The 23,005-nt window shown below is 39.9% G+C and overlaps 2 long non-coding RNA genes across 2 annotated transcripts in view; one reads left to right on the forward strand and one right to left on the reverse strand.

Annotated features, from left to right (window-relative positions):
- The window catches only part of LOC125963938 (uncharacterized), a 54,317-nt gene extending 37,450 nt beyond the window's left edge, over positions 1 to 16,867 (forward strand). Inside the window, exons 8-11 of the long non-coding RNA XR_007476401.1 lie at positions 917 to 947; positions 13,526 to 13,644; positions 14,944 to 15,140; positions 16,430 to 16,867. This is a non-coding gene — a long non-coding RNA (uncharacterized LOC125963938). The remainder of the gene's footprint in view (positions 1 to 916; positions 948 to 13,525; positions 13,645 to 14,943; positions 15,141 to 16,429) is intronic.
- LOC125963946 (uncharacterized) lies at positions 16,756 to 18,254 on the reverse strand. Its single transcript, XR_007476411.1, has 2 exons — positions 17,017 to 18,254; positions 16,756 to 16,913 (listed from the first exon to the last, which is right to left on the reverse strand). It is a non-coding gene; the product is annotated as an uncharacterized LOC125963946 (long non-coding RNA).
- Positions 18,255 to 23,005: the final 4,751 nt, after the last annotated feature.

Below are 23,005 nucleotides of genomic sequence, written 5' to 3' on the forward strand. Positions count from 1 at the left end.
GAAGCCAAAAGTATAGATATAACCCATATTTGAATAAGGGGATAACTTAGAGATAATTTAAACTTTCTCAAACATTCTCCTGGAGAACACTTTCCCCAGATGTTAATTAGGGGAGATTTGGGGAAATATCTGATTAAATAAAGTTGAAATTTCTTACTTTAAAAATGATCAGAGATATTAAATGATAATATGAATTATGAATCTCTAAAAGCATTGAATTTCATGAAAAAATACTTAAGAAAATATTAAGTTTAAAATGTATAAATGTCCATATTTTATAAAGTTAATATATAATTTGAAAAAATACATAAGTTGGAATGAATCAGAGTTTTCTTTTTATATCCATGGCTGATATTTATTTCACTCTCCATATATTTCTGATCCTCCCTATTATCCATAATAAGAATGTATAATACTCTGAAAAAAAATTGTAGAAAAAATAGAGTCAATAATTTTTTTCTAGTTATACTTTCCATGCATATCAGTTAATCAGACATAAGGTGAGGATCCCTCTTTAAGGAGAATGGTGGATCAGCTGCAAAGCAAACATCATTTAATAGATGTTCTGCTGAGCCACAGTTCTCCACAGACTCTGACCTCCTTGCTGGGTCCCTGCCTTCTCCTTTGCTTGAGCAGACCCACCAGGAAGGATCACCTGAGAATGCTGAGAGGGTAAGGGGTGGATGAGGAAGGGCAAAAAACCCCTTATCTCAAGAGGGGCCTGCTTCCTCTCTCATGATTTGGTCCAGTTGTTTCACATGACATCGCTTTTTCCCATCCTGGACCACTTCCTCTACATTTGGCATCCCGAGCATGGAAACCAAAGAATGTTAGCATGGATGCGGAACTGGATTTGTGGTTTCTCCACCCAGACACTAAATAAAGGTGTAAACAACAGTCCGTTTTCTTGTTACAGAATCATAAAATTGTAACAGGAGCCCCAAATGGTAAGAATCCTAACAATTTATTCTTCCAGTAAAATTCCTGAAACATAGGAAGCACTTGATTAATGTTGTGTTGAATTACATGTTGAACCCAATCCCTCATTTTCCCTGTGAGGAAACTGAGGTCTAAAGACATTCAGGGACCAATTTAGTCCTAGTAACAACTGAGATGGGGATTCTGAACACACAAACTTTCAGTCTTGCAGTCCCTTCTCTGCCGTGGTGTCTGTCTCAGGCAAGGGCAATTCTGAGTTGAAATACAATGTTGGTAATATTTGTGTTCAACAGCAGCTGCCAGTTGGGGCTTCCTTCTTTCCATGATCTAAGTAAATCTGTGCTCAAAATGCTGCTGCGTTGTCCTAATCCCACATCCTCCTCAATCTAATATACCTGCTATGGACCCTTATACTTCACAGTGCTGACTTGGTTATCCAGAGTGACAGCTAGAAAATAGGTGAAGTCACCCTCAACAGTCATCCAGGAGAACATGGCTTAGCATTGGCACTTATCATCCATTGAGGAAGACTTCGTATGTTTAATTTGTCCAGTTTGGCCAAATAATTCATATTAAGCAAAACACATATTTTAGAATAGTGATGGGGTAAATAGCCATGTGGTTTCCCTATCACACTTATTTCGATAGGGAGAGAAAATGTTCTGCAATATAATGAAAGACTCAAAACGCTTTAAAAGTTGTAATAGTTGTTCTGGGACTGATCCTTTTACCCAAAGCATAGTTTCTGTTGCATCTTTCCGAAGTTTGATTTCTGGGTAGTTTGGGGCAAACCTCTCTCTGGCTTTGCCCTAGTTCTTTTTCTTCAGTTTTGGAGGACATGAACATCTTCCATGGAGTGGGCTTGCCTGGCCCCAAGGCTGGATGGGCTTAGAGAGCTCCAGTTGAATTAGAGCACTTATTACCCCCTCCCCAAGCCTCTCCTTTTATCCAACACATCTCCAAAATTGTCCAACCTTTTTTGCTACTTCAGAATTGACACTTGGAAAGTTTCTTCACTCCCAGTTTTTTCTCTACATTTTTCTATATGGCCTTTGTGTTTTAGATTATTCAAAAGCTTTGTTTTCATAGTCTATCTCATATAAACCATGTTGAACAATTTTTTAAACATTTTCCCCCTCCCTCGCTTCCTTCCTTCCTCTCACTTCCTCTCATCCACAGCCGGGTCAGTGTGAAAGAGCCAGTTTTACCTTTAACCTCATATTCAGTTGAATACACATCACATGTAATTTATGATCTAATCATCTGTTTGCCATGAGCAATGTTACCATTTTGATGCCTAGATTCACAGTCTCATAACTTTCAAAAGATAGTCAAAATAAATTTCTCTATGGAGCTTACTGAGACCACTTCCAGGAATTCACAGTATGCTTCACTTTGCTAATTGTACTAGCAGAGAGCTAGTAATTACTCATACTTGTGTGCCAAGTTATTTTTTCTGTCTCTCCATTCTCTATGTCTTCTGAACTTCCATGGTCTACTAGAAATGTCTTCATCACAGTTGACCTGGGTCTGAAAATCAATAACTCCATCTTTTTATTCTTCATCAGTCTCTGTAATATGCTTATTTTTTTATACATCTTTATTGGAGTATAATTGCTTTACAGTGTTCTGTTAGTTTCTGCTGTACAACAAAGTGAATCAGCTATACGTATACATATATCCCCATATCCCCTCCCTCTTGAGCCTCCCAACCACCCTCCCTATCCCACCCCTCTATGTCATCACAAAGCACCCAGCTGATCTCCCTGTGCTATGCAGCAGCTTCCCACTAGCCATCAATTTGTAATATGCTTATTTTTAGCTAAAGTAAAACTGCAGACATTTCAGTACATTGAGTTTCTACCAGGTTTTGGCTATCTGAAACAGTAAATTTTGGCAGACTATTTTTGTTATAGTCTTTGCCCTCTCTTTTTTTACATTGCATAGTCTGGTTACCCATAACAGTATGTATGTCTGGGATTGGTGGAAATACGGCTCAAACTTCTGGATACTTTCTGATCTGTCCATTCGAATCCTGTCTCTCACTTGTTGAAAAATATGGATTCTTTTCATTTCTTTTAAAATTATTTATTTTTACCTTTTTTTTTTTTTGCAAGAAGTATGTGAAGGCTACATGTCTACTGGGGAATAGAATTGATATTGTCAGTTTTCCATCATTGCAGTAATAAATTCCACTGAAAGGGCCATCATGTAGTTGATTTTCAGAATCACAGTGGAAACCCCTACATTGATTCCAATTTTTAATACAGGTGCTTCTCTCTCTCTTTCCCCTGCTGGGTTCTTTCACTAGCTCCTCCTTTGCCTGTGAGGCTCTGACTCATGGCGTCCATATCCAAGTGCTCTCCTTAGCTGAATCAGCTCTCTTTTGGGGAGGTGGGTGAAAACGTGCTTTGGCAGCTTTGGTGCTCTCCAGTCAGGCTTCAAGAAGGTTGGCCCTAGGGTAATAAATCATCCCAGTTTGTCTGGGATGAGCCTGGTTTTAGTAATGACATTCATGTGTCCCAGGAAACCCCTTTTCATGATGCAGAAATCTCCAGTTTTCTATAATGGGTACAGAAGGTTGGAGGAAAACTGTAAAACCAGTGCAGCAGCCCAAAAACTAGGTCTGAAAGCAACACTCTTTTTTTTTTTTAATTTTGTTTATTACTTGCTTCTTATTAGCTTTTATTTATTTATGGCTGCGTTGGGTCTTTGTTGCTACGCGGGGGCTTTCCCTAGTTGCGGTGAGCGGGGGCTACTCTTCTTTGCGGTGTGCGGTGTGCGGGCTTCTCATTGCGGTGGCTCTTCATTGCGGAGCACGGGCTCTAGGCACGCAGGCTTCAATAGTTGTGGCACACAGGCACGCAGCATGTGGGATCTTCCTGGACCAGGGCTCAAACCCGTGTCCCCTGCGTTGGCAGGCAGATTCTTAACCACTGTGCCACCAGGGAAGCCCCTGAAAGCAACACTCTTTTTAATATCAAATGAATACAGCATAGATTATTTGCCTTCTTTAGTCACTGTCACTGTTTTTTCCCCTGATAACTGATGTTGGCAATTATGCTTTGCAGTTCACAGTAATGAGTCACCTGTTGTTGCATCAGTCTGAGTGACATGACTTGTGTGCAAAGTAAATGCATTGTAATCATGAGCATTATCCATCCTTGACTTTGCTTGTAGATTAACTGTTGTGCATTGCATTGAGATAGCTAAAATTTTTTTGAAAGAATACTGGCTGAAAATTTCCCAAATTTGATAAATAGTGAACACTCATAGATCTAAGAAGCTCAGTGAACCCAAAGCATAAGAATCACGAAGAAAACTGCACAAAGTCACACAATAATCAAATTACTGAAATCTAGTGATAAAGGAAAAATCTAAAAACCAGAAAGAGAAAAACGATACATTATTCTTATTCTGTAATAAGAATAAGAATTACAGCAGACTTGTTAGTGGAAAAAATGCAAGTCAGAAGAGAGTAAGGGTAACTTCTTTAAAGTATTAAAAAAAATTTTTTAACTGTCAATCTACAATTTACCCACCAGAAATAAATTTCAAAAGCAAAGGTAAAATACTTATTCATCCCTAAAAAAGGTGAAAGAATTAATTACCAACAGAGCTTCACTACAAATGTTAAAGGAAGGCCTGTAATCCCAAGGAGACTAGAGCACGTGGAAATCCAGATTTGTACAAGGAATGAAATTTAAGGAAAATAAATACAGAGACAAATATAAGACTTTTTTCCCTTTAATAATTAAATCTCTTCAGAAGATGATCGACTGCTTAAAGCAAAAATAATGACATATTTGTGGGCTTTATGACATACACAGAAGTAAAATGTGTGACAAGAATAGTACTTAGGCAAGGAAAGGATAAATGGAAGTGTATTATTGTATGGTTCTCGTTTTTTTTTTTTTTTGGCCTTGCTGCAGGGCATGTGGGATCTTAGTTCTCTGACCAGGAATCAAACCTGCACCCACTGCATTGGAAGCGTGGAGTCTTAACCTCTGGACCGCCAGGGAAGTCCTATTTTATGGTTCTTAAAGTGCCATGAAGTTTAATATTACTTGAAGGTGGTCTGTGGTTAAAGATGTATACTATAAATATTTATCTAAGAATCCATCATTATGTAAAACAAAATTATAAAACATAATTAATTAAAAATAAAGTATAAGGGGCTTCCCTGGTGGCACAGTGGTTGAGAGTCCGCCTGCCGATGCAGGGGACACGGGTTCGTGCCCCGGTCTGGGAAGATCCCACATGCCGTGGAGCGGCTAGGCCCATGAGCCATGGACGCTGAGCCTGCACGTCCAGAGCCTGTGCTCTGCAACGGGAGAGGCTGCAACAGTGAGATGCCTGTGTAACAAAAAAAATAAAAAAATAAAGTATAAGTAGAGGAAAGAGGATGCAAACAACAGATGGGCGAGTAGAAAACAAATAGAAAAGTGTTACACACAAACATATCAATAGTAACATTAAGCATAAATGTTCCAAAAGACCCAACTAAATCAAATTGGATAAAAAAACAAGACACAACAGTATGTTGTCTATAAGAAAGCCAATAAAAATATAAATAAACATTGCGAAAAGTAAAAAGATAGTAAAGAATATAGCATGCTAACACTAATCCAAGAAATCGGAAGTGGCTCTATTAATAGCCATATTAATATCAATCAAATTAGATTTCAAAATATAGAATATTACCAGGGATAGAGGACCATGTAGAAATGATAAAGGGCCAATTTATCAAGAAGATAAGACAATCCTAATTGTTTGTGTGCCAATTAACAGAGTTTCAAAATACATGAAGCAAAAAACTGATAGGTCTGCAAGAAGAAACTGACATATCTACAATATACTCAGAAATGTCAATAACAATATCTCAGTAATTGATAGAACAAGTAGAAAGAAAAATCAGTGAGGACATAGTAGACTTAAAGATGGCTCTCAACCAACTTCACCTAATTGATGGTTATAGGACATCCCACAACACAACACAACAGCAGAGTACAAATACAACTTTTTCTCAAGTGCCTACAGACCATTTACAAAGTGTCATTTACATTCTGTGTCATAAAATTAAGAAAGATTTCAGCAAAATGCAGGGTATGTACATTATTTGTAGCCTCATTAGCATGAAACTACTGTGGAAAAGAAATCATGAATGTGGGATCCTGGATGGAATCCTAGAGTAGAAAAGGGCATTGGTGGAAAAACTGATGAAATGCAAATGAAAGCTTTAGTTTAGTTAGTAATATTGTTACCAATGTTAATTTCCTGGTTCTGATCATTGTACTATGGTATTAAGATATTAACATTAGGGGAGGCCAGGTGAGGAATATATGGAAACTCTCTACTATTTTTGCAACGATACTGTAGGTCAAAATAAGGCTTTTTAAAATGTAAGTCAGTTTTTGCCTATTAAATTCGCTTTTGTGGACTGCTGCCAAGAACATAGTTTAAGTAGTCAGAAAGACATAGGTTGCAATCCTAGCTTTATCACTTATTACCTGTGTGTCTGTGGGTCAGTTACTCAAGTCCTCTGGGCCTCCATTTTCTTAATCTGTAAAACTGAGATGATGATACCTTCATTATAAAATTGTTGTGAGAATTAGGTATGTAGGTTAAGTGCCAAGTACAATGCCTGGCACAGAGTAGGCAGCAGCAAGACCGTTTTCCTTCCCACTGCACGATTGAGTTGACCTATGTGCTATGTCCCTATCCTTTTGGAGCCCATAGTCCAGAGAGAAAACCATTCCATTCACTTCAGCTTTACATGATTTCCTTTCCTGTGGCACTCATCAATCTGCCTTGTACTATTTGTGATTCAGCATTAGTGATTCTCATGAGCAAGCAAAGAGAATAAGAGAAAAGATGGCAATACACTGTACTATACTGTGAGCTCCTTGAGAAGGGGACTACTGTTTCTCACTTCCCCTGATTCACCACCCAGACCTGAGGACAGGGCCTTTCACAATTGTATTGAAGTCAGTAGAAAGTAGGAAAGGAAGAGTAATCTGACCACCCACCCAGACTCCCTTTCGGTAAGGCTGAGGCTGATGGCTTTTTGTTTTTGTTTTGTTTTTCATGGGAGGAGGATCTGTGTCCTCTGCATCCTGGGCTGCTCCAGCCTTTTTTCTTTCTTTTCCACCCCTAGTGGTTCCATGCCAGGCAAAGGGCCAGCAGGAGGATGATATTAAGTTTGATTTGTCCTCTTCCAGTCATATGGTGACGGGAATGCCTTCTGTTGGGAGTTCTGTCATTTTCCTTTCTTTCCCTCTAGGCTTCAGCATGGTTTGGGAGACCTTCTGGCTTCCATCCTGTTAATCATGCAGCTTTCAGTCTGCAAGCTTGAGATGAGGGGGTCCCACCACTGGAACTTTAGCTGTTCCAGTAGAGGCATGCCAGCACCACATGCATGCTGCCCTCTGGGGAGAGACTCGTACCTCCTTCTGACATGCTGAATTGCCCTCTGAGGACAAAAAGATGCTTACAGCCATTGCCACAAACATGTTAAGACCTCACCTCATAGGTGGGGACATGTCAGAAGCAACTGCCCTGGCCATGCTGGCTCTGCTTCCTCCTGGATCCATGAAGGCTGCTCCTGCCAGTGCTCAGTTGATCTGTCCTGAGTGTGAAGACTTGGTGGATGCCATGTCCATAGCACCTGCTGTGGCTCCTCTTGTTAGTGCTGCCTCCCTGGCCCCTGCTGCTGCCCCTTAGTCAGGCAGCATAGGTTTCATGATTGCAAAAGAGTGTGTGCTTCCATAAACACAGTATGTCTGGGAGGACTACTGGATTCCTCCTTGCTCCCACCTAAGCATAACAAGAAGAGATGACCTTAAATATCTCAGGGACCTTGTGAAGTCACCTGATTCTGACCTGACCTTGATGCCCTTCTCCATAGATACTCATGACCTGTGCCAAGGGGGAAAAAACAAATAGAGAAAATGAGTGAGACCAGAAAGGCCTGCTCCCTCTCTTACCGTAGATGAATAAGTAAAGAGTTTGACTTGAAGTCAAGTCCAATCTCCTGTTTAATCCCCTCTCTAGTATCCATATGATGGTGATTCAAGTTTTACTTGAATAGTTCCAGTGTTAGAAAGAGAACTGCCACAATAGACCTTTATTTTATATACCTTTGTTCATATATCTTCAGAATATATTCCTAGAAGTGAGACTGCTGGCCATTTTGATAGCGACTAACAAATTGTACACATGCACACAGCTTGTACCACCTCTGACGTAGACAAAAATCGATACGTGACAGTCACAGGGAGATGGATTAGGACTCAAATAAAGGGAGGACTTTCTATTAGTTAAAAATGTCCCTCAACAGATCAGACTGCCTGTATTGGAATTGTAAGTGTTCAAGAATAGATTGGATGGTCAGTATGATTTAGAAGGCATTACAACAGTGGGTATTCGAATGGAGGAGCTGGTATCTAAGAAATCTCACTTTGGAAGCACTAGGAACCTTGTGGCAAGGCCTCTGAATGGTGGCTCATTTGGTCTCGAACCCTTCCAAATGCAATTCATTTTTCAGGTGAGCCCCAGAGCACCACCCGCTTTGCAGGAACCAAAACACCCTGGCCCCATTTTCTAGAGTATCTGCTAAGTCTTACTTCTAGACTCTTCCTGTCTCTGCCTCAAAGGGAGCTAAATGCATTGTGTCCCAGCTGGGATGGCCTGAGCACTGCTAGAACTCTCCCCTGGTGGTGTCAGGAGGTTTTCCCAATAAACAAAAAGATCTCAGGGCAACACACCAGGAGGTAAAAAGAGCAGCTATTGGCAACCTTCAGATGGAGATGTTGTTTTTCCATGACTACAGATTGATATCTTTGTTAAGTTGAAGGGCTACAGCCTACAGGGAGCCAAAGAGTGGGAGATTAGGTGGAAAAAAATTGGAAGGAAAACAAATAGGCCCAGCCACATTCCACTCCTTCTGTTAAAAGAGTTACCAAGTCCTGTACTTTCTACTTCACCTCTCACATCCATCTCTTTTTCTTGAGAGGTTGAGCCCTAATTCAGATTAATAAAGTACATCACTGATCTCATCATGCCTCAGCTCAAAAACCTTTAATGGCTCCCTGCCACCTACTGAAAAAAGGTACGTGCGAATCACTCCCTACCTCCCTCACTCTGGCATGCAAGTCCCACTGTACATCCCCAACCTCCTTGTTTGGTGTTACTGTCCACAGTCCCCCTTACACACTCAGCCAAAGGTCTCTTCCTCCACAAAGGCTTGGTGAACCTCTGGGGCTGTGTCAGATCTCTCTTTCCTTTGAATCCATGCCATATTTGGGAGTCCTCCCATGGGGAGGCCCCTAACAGCTTGGGTTCCATGTCGGAATGTATTATTTGCAATACTGTCTTTGTTCTGCTGTATCATTCTTAAAAGGAGGGACTGAAATGCCTAGACTCACCTGGTCAGCTCTAAGGTCTTTGCGGGCTTGAGCCATTTGAACCATGTAATGCAGTAACACAGATTTATTGCTTAAGGCTATATTTTGTCAAGACAGCTGAAAAGACACATTATTTCTTGTCCCAGTTTCCTTAACAGCCTCATAAGGGTCTGTTTCCCTAGCATCTACAAGCACAGCACCTACTAAATGCAGTTAACCCATACATAGTGCCCTTTTAGACAAAGGGGCCCTCTGGGCAGACACAGCCCCTCAGACACACAGTTTGGCTAGTAGACAGGTGCCCTTTCCTCCAGGCTATGGCAAGCCAGCACCAGGATGACTATACAGCTTGGTGAAAGTAATGCAGCCTGGATTGTATACTCTCACCCTCACCTCTGAACCAGGTGCCCTTGTGCAGTGAGCAACCTACACAATATTATGGGACGGTCTTACCGGCCCTAGAGTGACTCACAGGCCTCAGACTTGAATTCTGTGCCCCCCCCGCCCCCCGCCCCGCCTTTTCCACCCCAGGCCTATTGCAGTTCACTTGTTCAACCCCCTGAGCAGCTTCGCCTTCCCTGTAGACCAGATGGGTTGTAGAGAGCTGTGTAAAGTTTCCATTAGTTTATCAGCAGTATCTTTGTCAAGCTTTTTTTTTAAAATCACATTTGGTTAACAAAACACAGTCATTGTGCCCTGTCTTCAACATTTAACATCATCCAACTCATCCATAGTTATGTCCCTCACTGTGAGGTTACTTGAGTCAAGCCATAGGGACACATTCCAATCTTCCAAGACTTCTCAAAGCCTGCTTTTTTAAAAAATATATATATATTTATTTATTTGGTTGCACTGGGTCTTAGTTGTGGCAGGTGGGCTCCTTAGTTGTGGCTTGCCAGCTCCTTAGTTGCGGCACATGGGCTCCTTAGTTGTGGCATGCAAACTCTTAGTTGTGGCATGCATGTGGGATCTAGTTCCCTGACTAGGGATCGAACCTGGGCCCCCTGCATTGGGAGCACAGAATCTTAACCACTGTGCCACCAGTGAAGTCCCTCAAAGCCCGTTTTAATTTTGTGTCTTAAATCAGGATAAGCCAGTGCTCTGGAGAAAACATATAGGCTGCTAAGTCCTCTTCTTTTCCCAAGTTGGTCATCCTGACACCTCGCAAGTGCATTGTCTCCAGCTGTTAGGGTGATGAATTCTCCCACACTGGGACCCATATGAGTCCATTCCCGCTACAGGAATTTCCAGACAGGACAGGGTGAATGAATTAGCTGCCTCAACAACTGACTTGGTGAAGATTACAATCAGAGACTCAAACACCATGGGAACTCAGAATCACAGAGCCACCGAACTTAAGCTGCAGAACAGAGTTCACCTGATAGAATGCATTGCCTTTACTTCAAGACATAAAGACATCTTTTCCTGATCGGGGGTATATTTTATCTCCTTTACAATTTTGATTTAGTGAAATTGAGTATATTGTCACTCAACAGAGAAACATGCCATTATTCAATGACTGCTGATATTTAGGCTGAAATAATTTTTATATGTTCCTAGTGAATTGAACTGTTTACAATTGTAAAGTGTCTCTTCATAAGTCTAGTTATACTTAATGCTATAAAGTCTACTTTGACTAATTTTAGCAAGCCACCCAAGCTCTCCTTTTGTTAGACCTTATATGGGGCTTTTCCCCCCAAACCTTTTAACCTAAATTTTTAGTTTGCTTTATATTTAAGTTATGTATGTCTCACATAAGGAACATGTAGTTCAGTATCTTATTGTCTAACAATCTTTACATCTACTTGGTGTAGTCTGTTTACACTCAATAGAATCAATGTTTATTTTGGTTTAGCTCCATCATCTCAATATTTGTTTCCTATTTCACTTATCTATTGTTTAGTTACGCTTAACTTTTTAACATCAAACCATAATACAGCACTGTAGGTAAAAACATTGGCTCTGGAGTCAGACAGCTTGGGAACATTTCCTAGTTCCACTACTTGCTAGGTGTGACCCTAACCATGTTTCTGAACCTCTCTAAGCTTCATTTTCTTAACAGGAAAATGGGATGATAATAGCAATTATCATAACTATCTGACAGGAGAGAGTTAGTTTTTAAAAATCTCAGGTAAAAAACATTTGATATGTTTTGTCGTAATGTTTATATAATATACTTTCTATTAATCTTACCTATTATTTTATTAAACAGTAAACATAATTTCTAAAGCTAATACATTTCCATAGCTCCCCTGACATAGAAAGTAGGAGCTGCATCTGCCACCCTCTGTCACCTTCCATATCACTGTTTTCTGATCATTTAGATTGACATTTGTATTTCTTTTCCACAAAGAAAAATTAGCTCTTAAAATTTTTATCAGATTTTTGTGCATGACTTCTTGTCTCTTACATTATCCTCTTGGATTCTGTAGCATATGTTGTCGGTGCCCTGTCCCATATTCCCTTGGCCCGCGTGGGTTCAGCAGTAACCACAAGAGATATTTGCCCTGGCAGCTTTCCACATCAGGAGCCTTGATCTCTCTTCTCTGCCTGAGAGCTTTCTCAAGCACCAGGGGAGCTTTCTCAGCTGCTAGAAGGAGCAGCCAGAAGTGCAGGGAATGGCAATCAGTGGATAAATGTCGCAGCATCCCTGTCCTCTGTTAGTGTGATTCTGAGCCATTTTTCTCACACGTGTTCAGAGAGTTCCAATTTTCCACAATATTAACCTGCTCATTAATATATTTTCCTTAGCTTTTTTCCCACCCTTGTCTCACTTTCCCAGTTTCCTCATTTGTGTTTCCTAGGATCATCTTCCAAATAAATACTTACATCCAAGTCCTTCTCAAATTGAGATTGTCATGTTTTTTCTCCTTTGTCTCTAACATTGTGGTGGTTTTCAACAATTTATTTTCAAATATTAATAAACATGGCATTCCGAAAATAAACTTAATATGGTTGTAACACAGAGAGATCAGTAGATAAGTTGATTTATTTTGTTAACATAGTACCCTATAATTTTCATTTCTTGTAATGTCTTATCAAGTTTGGGCATCAAAGTTACATTGCCCTTACAAAATGTGGTGAAGAGTATCCATATTTTTCTATTCTCTAGAAGAGTTTGTGGGAGATTTTTGTTTCTTCCATTTTAAATGCTTAGAAGAATTCCTCATGAAAGTCATCTGGACCTGTAGCTTTCTTTATGGGATGATTTTTATTTTTATTTATTTATTTGTTTGTTTGTTTGTTTATTTATTTATTGTTTTTGCGGTACGCGGGCCTCTCACCGTTGTGGCCTCTCCCTTTGTGAAGCACAGGCTCCGGACGCGCCGGCTCAGCGGCCATGGCTCATTGGCCCAGCCGCTCCGCGGCATGTGGGATCTTCCCGGACCGGGGCACAAACCCGTGTCCCCTGCATCGGCAGGCGGACTCTCAACCACTGCGCACCAGGGAAGCCCTATTTTAATTTTTTTTCAATGAGAAATTGATTGATTGATTGATTGATTGATTGATGGTCATGCTCCCACAGCTTGCAGGATCTTAGTTTCTCAACCAGGGATGAAAAACCCATGCTCTGCAGTGAGAGCACAGAGTGCTAACCACTGGGCCGCCAGGGAATTCCCTGGGATGATTTTTAATGTTTCATTTAGTTGCTTTAATGGATAGACTTGTTCAGATTTTCATTTTTTCATGAATTGGTTTTAGCAAGTCACATTTTCTAGGAATTAATACATTTCATCTAAGGTGTCAAATTTATTGTCAAACTAGTTCACAGTATCTTCATATGAATTTTGTAATCCCTGTGGCATATTTTCTCTCTAAGGATTTATTAATTTAAAAAATTTTTTTGTCATAACAGTGGTGTTTTGAACATGAGAGGAGGCAAACTTAGCTTATTGTTCCCTATTTAACCATAATTCCAATTATTTTTAATGACTCATTTACTCAAGTCAGGGCAGAAAAAAATGGAAAATTTTCTCAAAGAGATTACCTCTCACAAAGGATGTAAATCAACTTTAATGGCTTCTGAAGTGAAAATTTCTGAAGCTCCCATTCTGTGCTTTCCCCCACTTCCCCCCAGCATTTTGCCCTAGAGAGATAGTCACACACAGGCTCTTTATTGGAGCCAGAATTTAAATCATAGCTTAAATATCTTTCTGTTTTCCTCATTAAACCTCCTCCAGGTTGAACCCCCTACTTCCAGGAAAAACCACCCTATTTCACCTGAACTGTCCAACTTGACCAATCTTACTCCAGCCTTTTATTATTTAAATGCGGACAAAAATCACATCTCAGAATTGTGGTAAGGATTAGAGATAATGCATCAAAAGTAACAAGCATAGTACTTGATTCTTAGTTGTACCATAAGTAGTAGTTACTATTATTGCTTTCTGTGCTTGATTCCCCCCCTTCAACACGCTAGACTGTAAGCCCATAATGAGATGGGCAGTGTTTTATTTACCTATGTAAATCTCTTCTTTGTGGTCAGTAACTGGCACAAAATAGACATATATTTTTTGTTTGAGAGTCTGAATTGAAGTCCTGATATTCCAATAAAAATTTTGTCCCTTAGACTCCTGGAACCACTACAAAGTTTCACAATTTAGTAAAGGTACTACGAATATTTCCTGTATTATATATATATAAGAGGGCATGGTTGAGTGATAAGGCATGGACATATCACCAGCACTGTGATGTGCCTAGTGCATATTAGACAGTTAATTTTTTTTAATTGATTGCATGGTGATGGGGTAGAGAAGAAAATAAAACTCCCCTAGAGAATTTGAGCTATTTTCAAATATGTGCTTTAGCAGCAGTATGCCTGGCCTGTAAGGATATTCAATGTTTTAAAATACAGTATTACTCTTTTATTTTATAAAGAGCTCTTTCAAATCAGTAAGTAAAGAAGAACAGGTGAAAAAACCAGCAGAAAAGAAAACCAAGAAAATTTACAAAATGTGTATATGAATATTAAACATAAGTAGTATTCAGAAACTACAGACTTACAGTAGAGGAAATTCTATCTATATATAATTAAATAAACTCAAATAGGCAAAGAAACAACTTGAAGATCTTATGTAGAACTGGTGAGGGTGCAGGGAAGAACGTTCCCTTATAAAATGATGGCATGTTGGCACAATATTTCTGAGAAGAACAATTGGAAAATGCATGTCAAAAGTTTAAAAATTAAACAATACTCTTTGACACAGCATCTCCTTTCTTAGGAAATTATTGCAAAGAAATGATCAGACAACTGTATCAGATCAGACAACTGTAGGGATATAGATGCAAAATTTTATTACTTATGGAAATAAAAAGTAAAAACAAAATAGACCTTTTTAGCAGGGAATGTTACAGAGACAATGCACTGAAGGAAAAATGTCAACAATTAAGGAAACTTTTATATCTTAATTACTGATGGGTATTAATGGATTTTCTTCCAAACACTCAAAAACAAAAGAATAAAAATAACAATTATTATGATCACCAGATGGCAGCGTGGCTCTTTTTTCAAATGGAGCACTTTGCCATTGGTTCCAGGTTGTCACTCCAGAAGTTCAAAGGTTTTTGTTTGTTTGTTTGTTTGTTTTTTTGCGGTAAGCGGGCCTCTCACGTTGCGGAGCACAGGCTCCAGACGCGCAGGCTCAGCGGCCATGGCTCACGGGCCCAGCCGCTCCGCGGCATGTGGGATCCTCCCAGACCGGGGCACAAACCCGTGTCCCCTGCAAAGGCAGGCGGACTCTCAACCATTGCGCCACCATGGAAGCCCGAAGTTCACAACTTTTTTAGCCAACCAAGGTTTGTAGTGTTAGTATTGAAATCAAAACTGAGAGTTATAAGGGAACAAGAACTTACCTAGTTCCGACTCCTCATATCCTTTCCATGCCTGACTTGCAGGAATCCCCTTTACTGTATCACTCACTATGGTTAACTCCAGCACATTAGAACACCTCCTACTGAAGCTGCCCACTGAGATGTTAGGGAACTTTGTACTTTAAAGTTCTTCTTTAAATGAAAATATACCCCCAGTGAGCCAAGTCAGCTCTGGTTCCTGGCACCACAGAGAGCTCTCCCCTTCAGAATTTGGAAATATTTGAAGATAGCTAGCACTGTTTTCCCACATTTAATCTTACTATTTTTTCCAGGTGGAAAAGTTCCCAGTTTTCTGCTTTTCTCATGTTTCTGTGTTGCTTTAGTTTCTCTTTGTATTCTACTGTCATTCCCACATTTTCCAGGCAACCATGTAGCTAGCGCTTAGAGCATGGGTCTTTGGAATCCTGACACCAATGCTTCCTACTTGTCTGTGCTTGGGCACATTACTTAAACACTCTGTCTTTAAGATTTTTCAACTGTGAATTAGGAAAATAATAGAACCTGTGACCTCATAGGTTGGTGGTGAGGATAAATAGGACAATTTGTGAAAAGTAGACAGCACGATACCTGGCACACAAGAAGTGCTCAACTTGTGTTAGCTAGAACTAAACTTCTGTTTTCTGTAAAATAATACTCAGCTCATAAGTTATCATAGGAATCTAATGAGAATGTCAGTAAACTGCTTAACACAGCACCTGGTGCTCCGTAAGCGTGACACAGGAGAGCCGGTGTACAGGGGTGTCTAAGGCCTCCCTGACTCAAGACTAATGAAAACATAAATGATGGCAAGAGTGGTGGTTTGGTTTTCTGTTTCTTTGTTTTGTGACACTTTACTTTTTTAAGGTAGTTTCATATATGAAGCAGAATGAAAAGGAAGGCAGAGAAATTTCTCATAGACTCCCCTGTCCGCACACATGCACAGCCTCCCCCATTATCAACATTTCCCATCAGAGGGGTACACTTGTTGCAACTGATGAACGGACATTGAACATCATAATCACTCCAAATCCATAGTTTACATTACGGTTCACTCTTGGTGTTGCAGTTTCTGTCTACTATAATATTCCTCCTCCCTAAAGAATGTCCTTAACATTTTTGTAGCACATTCTGCTGGTAGTGAATTCTCTCAACTTTTATTTGTGTCATGGAGTCTTTGTTTTACCTTTCAAGTAGTCCTGTTTCTGACTAAAAACCTATGTGTGATTTTTTTTCAGATCTGGCCATAGGCAATTACAAAGTCTTTCTGGACCTGAAACATAGACTGCCAGATATTTCTCCAGCAAAGATGGGTGTATTCAGGATCAGCAGAGAATTGCAATTTGGGATCTGCAACCATGGCGAGCCACATGCAAGTCCCCACACAGCAAAAGAAGAAAAGGGGAAAAGGAAATTGGGAGGGCTGCAGTTAACAAAGAGTCAGTGGTTTTCTTTGGCTGAGTCCTTGCCAGGAAAGGAGAGGAGACTTCTTCCTCTTGGGCTCTGCAATGGCGCTGGGTGTGAGAGCTCCCCTTTCTGGTCTCCCAACTCTATTTAATGGAGGTTTCTGTTTATTAATTTTTTATAGCTTTATCTGGCTGCCCTCCCCACACCAGACTTGGAGCACAGCCTGTGCATTGCAGTCTCTGAAAGGAATTGCAGCAGGCCCACCCCACCCCCACCCTCGTCCCCACCCCTCCACCCCCACCCTCGTCCCCACCCCTCCACCCCCACCCTCGTCCCCACCCCTCCACCCCCACCCTCGTCCCCACCCCCCACCCCCCATCCCCCGTCCCCACCCCCCACCCCCATCCCCCGTCCCCACCCCCCACCCCCCCATCCCCCATCCACCTATGCTCTTATGTATATCTGCATTCCTAGTTCAAGTGCCCCTGGAGGCCTCTTCACTGGGGCTCTTGGCAGAAGCCTTTGTCAGACACTTCTGCTGAAACCCCTTTGTTGGGAAGAGGGGAGGGAATCTTGAAGCCTTGTTCTCCGCACTGACTCAGCACTCAGTACTTTTCCAAGTCTAGCCTACTCTCCCTGCCCCTGGCTTCCAGGTCCATGAAATTGCGGGAGCTTTCTGATCAGGGCTCCCTCAGCAGTGACACAAGCCCCACATCTGTGCTAATCCACTTAACCCTTAACTGAGGCACCATTCCTTGAGGGAAAATGGAATGGAGGAGTCAGTGCTTTCTCCTGTTTAGCCTCTTGCTTGTACTGTGACAGTAAGTGATTAAAAACTTGTCTGTTATTTTCATTTTGCCTTGTTGTCTAAATTGGCTACTCCAACACCTGGCAGCTCAGCTGTCTCTAGCTCAGCTGAGCTCCTGACACCTTGACTTTGAAAATATTTTTATCGTGACTAGAATTCTGGGCTGACAGTTTTGAGATTCAGAACTTTAAAGATGTCATACCATTGTCTTCCAGTTATGACATATACTTCTTATCTTTATTCCTCTGATTTAATGTCTTTATTTTCTTGATGTCTCAAGATTTTCTCTTTATCATTGATTGTCAGCAGTTCAAAAATGACGAGTTTAGATTTGTGGGTGGGGTTATTTGGTTGGTTATTTGAGGTTTTTGTTGTCTATATTGCTCATTATTTATTCTACCTGAGGTTTTCCAGACATGGACCTTTGGCTTGATATTTTTCATTGTTTTTGGAAAATTCTTAGTCAAATATTACTTCTACCTTGTTCTCTACTTTCTTCTGCCTGTAGGACTCCAGTTGCATTTATGTTTGTCTGTTTGTCAAAATGAAAAATCATCTAATGACTGCTTTATTTATTGTGCCAATAATTTGTTTTAATTCTTATATATACACTCATGGGTAAAAAGACACTCTAGTGTGCCTTTCTTATCCTGTCTTCATCTGGTTTTGTTATCAAGTTAAACTAGCTTCACAGAATAAATTAAGATGTAGTTCCCTCCTTTTTCATATTCAGAGATTTTGTAAAGGATTGGAATTAACTCTTTTTGAAATTGTTGGAGAATTGCCTATATAACTGCTGTACTTGTGCTTCCTATAAGAGAAGATAATAACTATTTTTGCAGTTTCATTTATTGTTATAGGACTATTTAGGTTTTTTATTCTTGATATATTTTAGTAAGTTATATTTTATCAGGAACAGTCATTTCATCTAAGCTGTTGAATTATCAATATAAGTTATTTGATGGTACTCTCTTACTATATTTTAATCTATACTGGATTGGTAGTTATGTATTTTTCAATTTTATTTATTTATTTATTTATTTATTTATTTATGGCTCTGTTGGGTCTTTGTTTCTGTGCGAGGGCTTTCTCTAGTTGCAGCAAGCGGGGGCCACTCTTCATTGCTGTCATCACGGTGCGCAGGGCCTCTCACTATCGCAGCCTCTCTTGTTGTGGAGCACAGGCTCCAGACGCGCAGGCTCAGTAATTGTGGCTCACGGGCCTAGTTGCTCTGCGGCATGTGGGATCTTCCCAGACCAGGGCTCCAACCTGTGTCCCCTGCATTGGCAGGCAGATTCTCAACCACTGCGCCACCAGGGAAGCCCTGGTAGTTATGTATATTTAAAATTCTCTTTTGGCTTTCTCGATTCTCTCCATTTTACCTTTGTTTTCTAAATCAATCATTTTTATTAGTTTCCTTTGTTTTCTTAATCTACTCTTAGTGCCTTCCACTGCTTTATCGGGAATAATTTTGTTGTATGTTTCTTACCTTCTTTTTTGTTTGTTTTTAATTAATTTTTTTAACATCTTTATTGGGGTATAATTGCTTTACAATGGTGTGTTAGTTTCTGCTTTATAACAAAGTGAATCAGTTATACATACACATATGTTCCCATATCTCTTCCCTCTTGCGTCTCCCTCCCCGCCACCCTCCCTATCCCACCCCTCCAGGCGGTCACAAAGCACCAAGCTGATCTCCCTGTGCTATGCGGCTGCTTCCCACTAGCTATCTACCTTACATTTGGTACTGTATATATGTCCATGACTCTCTCTCGCTTTGTCAGAGCTCACCCTTCCCCCTCCCCATATCCTCAAGTCCGTTCTCTAGTAGGTCTGTGTCTTTATTCCTGTCTTACCCCTAGGTTCTTCATGACATTTTTTTTTTCTTAAATTCCATATATATGTGTTAGCATACGGTATTTGTCTTTTTCTTTCTGACTTACTTCACTCTGTATGACAGACTCTAGGTCTATCCACCTCATTACAAATAGCTCAATTTCGTTTCTTTTTATGGCTGAGTAATATTCCATTGTATATATGTGCCACATCTTCTTTATCCATTCATCCGATGATGGGCACTTAGGTTGTTTCTATCTCCGGGCTATTGTAAATAGAGCTGCAATGAACATTTTGGTACATGACTCTTTTGAATTATGGTTTTCTCAGGGTATATGCCCAGTAGTGGGACTGCTGGGTCATATGGTAGTTCTATTTGTAGTTTTTTAAGGAACCTCCATACTGTTCTCCATAGTGGCTGTACCAATTCACATTCCCACCAGCAGTACAAGAGTGTTCCCTTTTCTCCACACCCTCTCCAGCATTTATTGTTTCTAGATTTTTTGATGATGGCCATTCTGACTGGTGTGAGATGATATCTCATGGTAGTTTTGATTTGCATTTCTCTAATGATTAATGATGTTGAGCATTCTTTCATGTGTTTGTTGGCAGTCTGTATATCTTCTTTGGAGAAATGTCTCTTTAGGTCTTCGGACCATTTTTGGATTGGGTTGTTTGTTTTTTTGTTATTGAGCTGCATGAGCTGCTTGTAAATTTTGGAAATTAATCCTTTGTCAGTTGCTTCATTTGCAACTATTTTCTCCTATTCTGAGGGTTGTCTTTTGATCTTGTTTATGGTTTCCTTTGCTGTGCAAAAGCTTTGAAGTTTCATTAGGTCCCATTTGTTTATTTTTGGTTTTATTTCCATTTCTCTAGGAGGTGGGTCAAAAAGGATCTTGCTGTAATTTATGTCATAGAATGTTCTGCCTATGTTTTCCTCTAAGAGTTTGATAGTTTCTGGCCTTACATTTAGGTCTTTAATCTATTTTGAGCTTATTTTTGTGTATGGTGTTAGGGAGTGATCTAATCCCATGCTTTTACATGTAGCTGTCCAGTTTTCCCAGCACCACTTATTGAAGAGGCTGTCCTTTCTCCACTGTACATTCCTGCCTCCTTTATCAAAGATAAGGTGACCATACATGCGTGGGTTTATCTCTGGGCTTTCTATCCTGTTCCATTTATCTATATTTCTGTTTTTGTGCCAGTACCATACTGTCTTTTTTTTTTTTTTTTTTTTTAACATCTTTATTGGGGTATAATTTCTTTACAATGGTGTGTTAGTTTCTGCTTTATAACAAAGTGAATCAGTCATACATAAACATATGTTCCCATATGTCTTCCCTGTTGCGTCTCCCTCCCTCCCACCCTCCCCATCCCACCCCTCCAGGCTGTCACAAAGCACCGAGCCAATATCCCTGTGCCATGCGGCTGCTTCCCACTAGCTATCTACCTTACTGCGTTTGTTAGTGTGTATATGCCCATGACTCTCTCTCGCCCTGTCACAGCTCACCCTTCCCCCTCCCCATAACCTCAAGTCCGTTCTCTAAGAGGTCTGCGTCTTTATTCCTGCTTTACCCCTAGGTTCTTCATGACATTTTTTTCTTAAATTCCATATATATGTGTTAGCATACGGTATTTGTCTTTTTCTTTCTGACTTACTTCACTCTGTATGACAGACTCTAGGTCTATCCACCTCATTACAAATAGCTCAATTTCGTTTCTTTTTATGGCTGAGTAATATTCCATTGTATATATGTGCCACATCTTCTTTATCCATTCATCCGATGACGGGCACTTAGGTTGTTTCCATCTCCGGGCTATTGTAAATAGAGCTGCAATGAACATTTTGGTACATGACTCTTTTTGAATTTTGGTTTTCTCAGGGTATATGCCCAGTAGTGGGATTGCTGGGTCATATGGTAGTTCTATTTGTAGTTTTTTAAGGAACCTCCATACTGTTCTCCATAGTGGCTGAACCAATTCACATTCCCGCCAGCAGTGCAAGAGTGTTCCCTTTTCTCCACACCCTCTCCAGCATTTATTGTTTCTAGATTTTTTGATGATGGCCATTCTGACTGGTGTGAGATGATATCTCATTGTAGTTTTGATTTGCATTTCTCTAATGATTAATGATGTTGAGCATTCTTTCATGTGTTTGTTGGCAGTCTGTATATCTTCTTTGGAGAAATGTCTATTTAGGTCTTCTGCCCATTTTTGGATTGGGTTGTTTGTTTTCTTGTTATTGAGCTGCATGAGCTGCTTGTAAATTTTGGAGATTAATCCTTTGTCGGTTGCTTCATTTACAAATATTTTCTCCCATTCTGAGGGTTGTCTTTTGGTCTTGTTTATGGTTTCCTTTGCTGTGCAAAAGCTTTGAAGTTTCATTAGGTCCCATTTGTTTATTTTTGTTTTTATTTCCATTACTCTAGGAGGTGGGTCAGAAAGGATCTTGCTTTGATTTATGTCATAGAGTGTTCTGCCTATGTTTTCCTCTAAGAGTTTGATAGTTTCTGGCCTTACATTTAGGTCTTTAATCCATTTTGAGCTTATTTTTGTGTATGGTGTTAGGGAGTGATCTAATCTCATACTTTTACATGTACCTGTCCAGTTTTCCCAGCACCACTTATTGAAGAGGCTGTCCTTTCTCCATTGTACATTACTGCCACCTTTATCAAAGATAAGGTGTCCATATGTGCATGGGTTTATCTCTGGGCTTTCTATCCTGTTCCATTGATCTATCTTTCTGTTTTTGTGCCAGTACCATACCGTCTTGATGACTGTAGCTTTGTAGTATAGTCTGAAGTCAGGGAGCCTGATTCCTCCCGTTCCTTCTTTCGTTCTCAAGATTGCTTTGGCTATTTGGGGTCTTTTGTGTTTCCATACAAATTGTGAAATTTTTTGTTCTAGTTCTGTGAAAAATACCAGTGATAGTTTGAAAGGGATTGCATTGAATCTGTCGATTGCTTTGGTTAGTAGAGTCATTTTCACAATGTTGATTCTTCCAATCCAAGAACATGGTATATCTCTCCATCTATTTGTATCATCTTTAATTTCTTTCATCAGTGTCTTATAATTTTCTGCATACAGGTCTTTTGTCTCCTTAGGTAGGTTTATAACTAGATATTTTATTCTCTTTGTTGCAATGGTAAATGGGAGTGTTTTCTTAATTTCTCTTTCAGATTTTTCATCATTAATGTATAGGAATGCAAGACATTTCTGTGCATTCATTTTGTATCCTGCTACTTTACCAAATTCATTGATTAGCTCTAGTAGTTTTCTGGTAGCATCTTTAGGATTCTCTATGTATAGTATCATGTCATCTGCAAACAGTGACAGCTTTACTTCTTCTTTTCCAATTTGGATTCCTTTTATTTCTTTTTCTTCTCTGATTGCTGTGGCTAAAACTTCCAAAACTATGTTGAATAATAGTGGTGAGAGTGGACAATCTTGTCTTTTTCCTGATCTTAGAGGAAATGGTTTCAGTTTTTCACCATTGAGAACGATGTTGGCTGTGGGTTTGTCATATGTCGCCTTTATTAGGTTGAGGTAAGTTCCCTCTATGTCTACTTTCTGGAGGATTTTTATCATAAATTGGTGTTGAATTTTATCAAAAGCTTTTTCTGCATCTATTGAGATGATCATATGGTTTTTATTCTTCAGTTTGTTAATATTGTTTATCACATTGATTGACTTGTGTATAATGAAGAATCCTTGCTTTCCTGGGATAAACCCCACTTGATCATAGTGTATGATCCCTTTAATG

The sequence above is a fragment of the Orcinus orca genome, chromosome 3 (genome assembly GCF_937001465.1).
Source record: "Orcinus orca chromosome 3, mOrcOrc1.1, whole genome shotgun sequence".
NCBI classification, from domain to species: Eukaryota; Metazoa; Chordata; class Mammalia; order Artiodactyla; family Delphinidae; genus Orcinus; species Orcinus orca.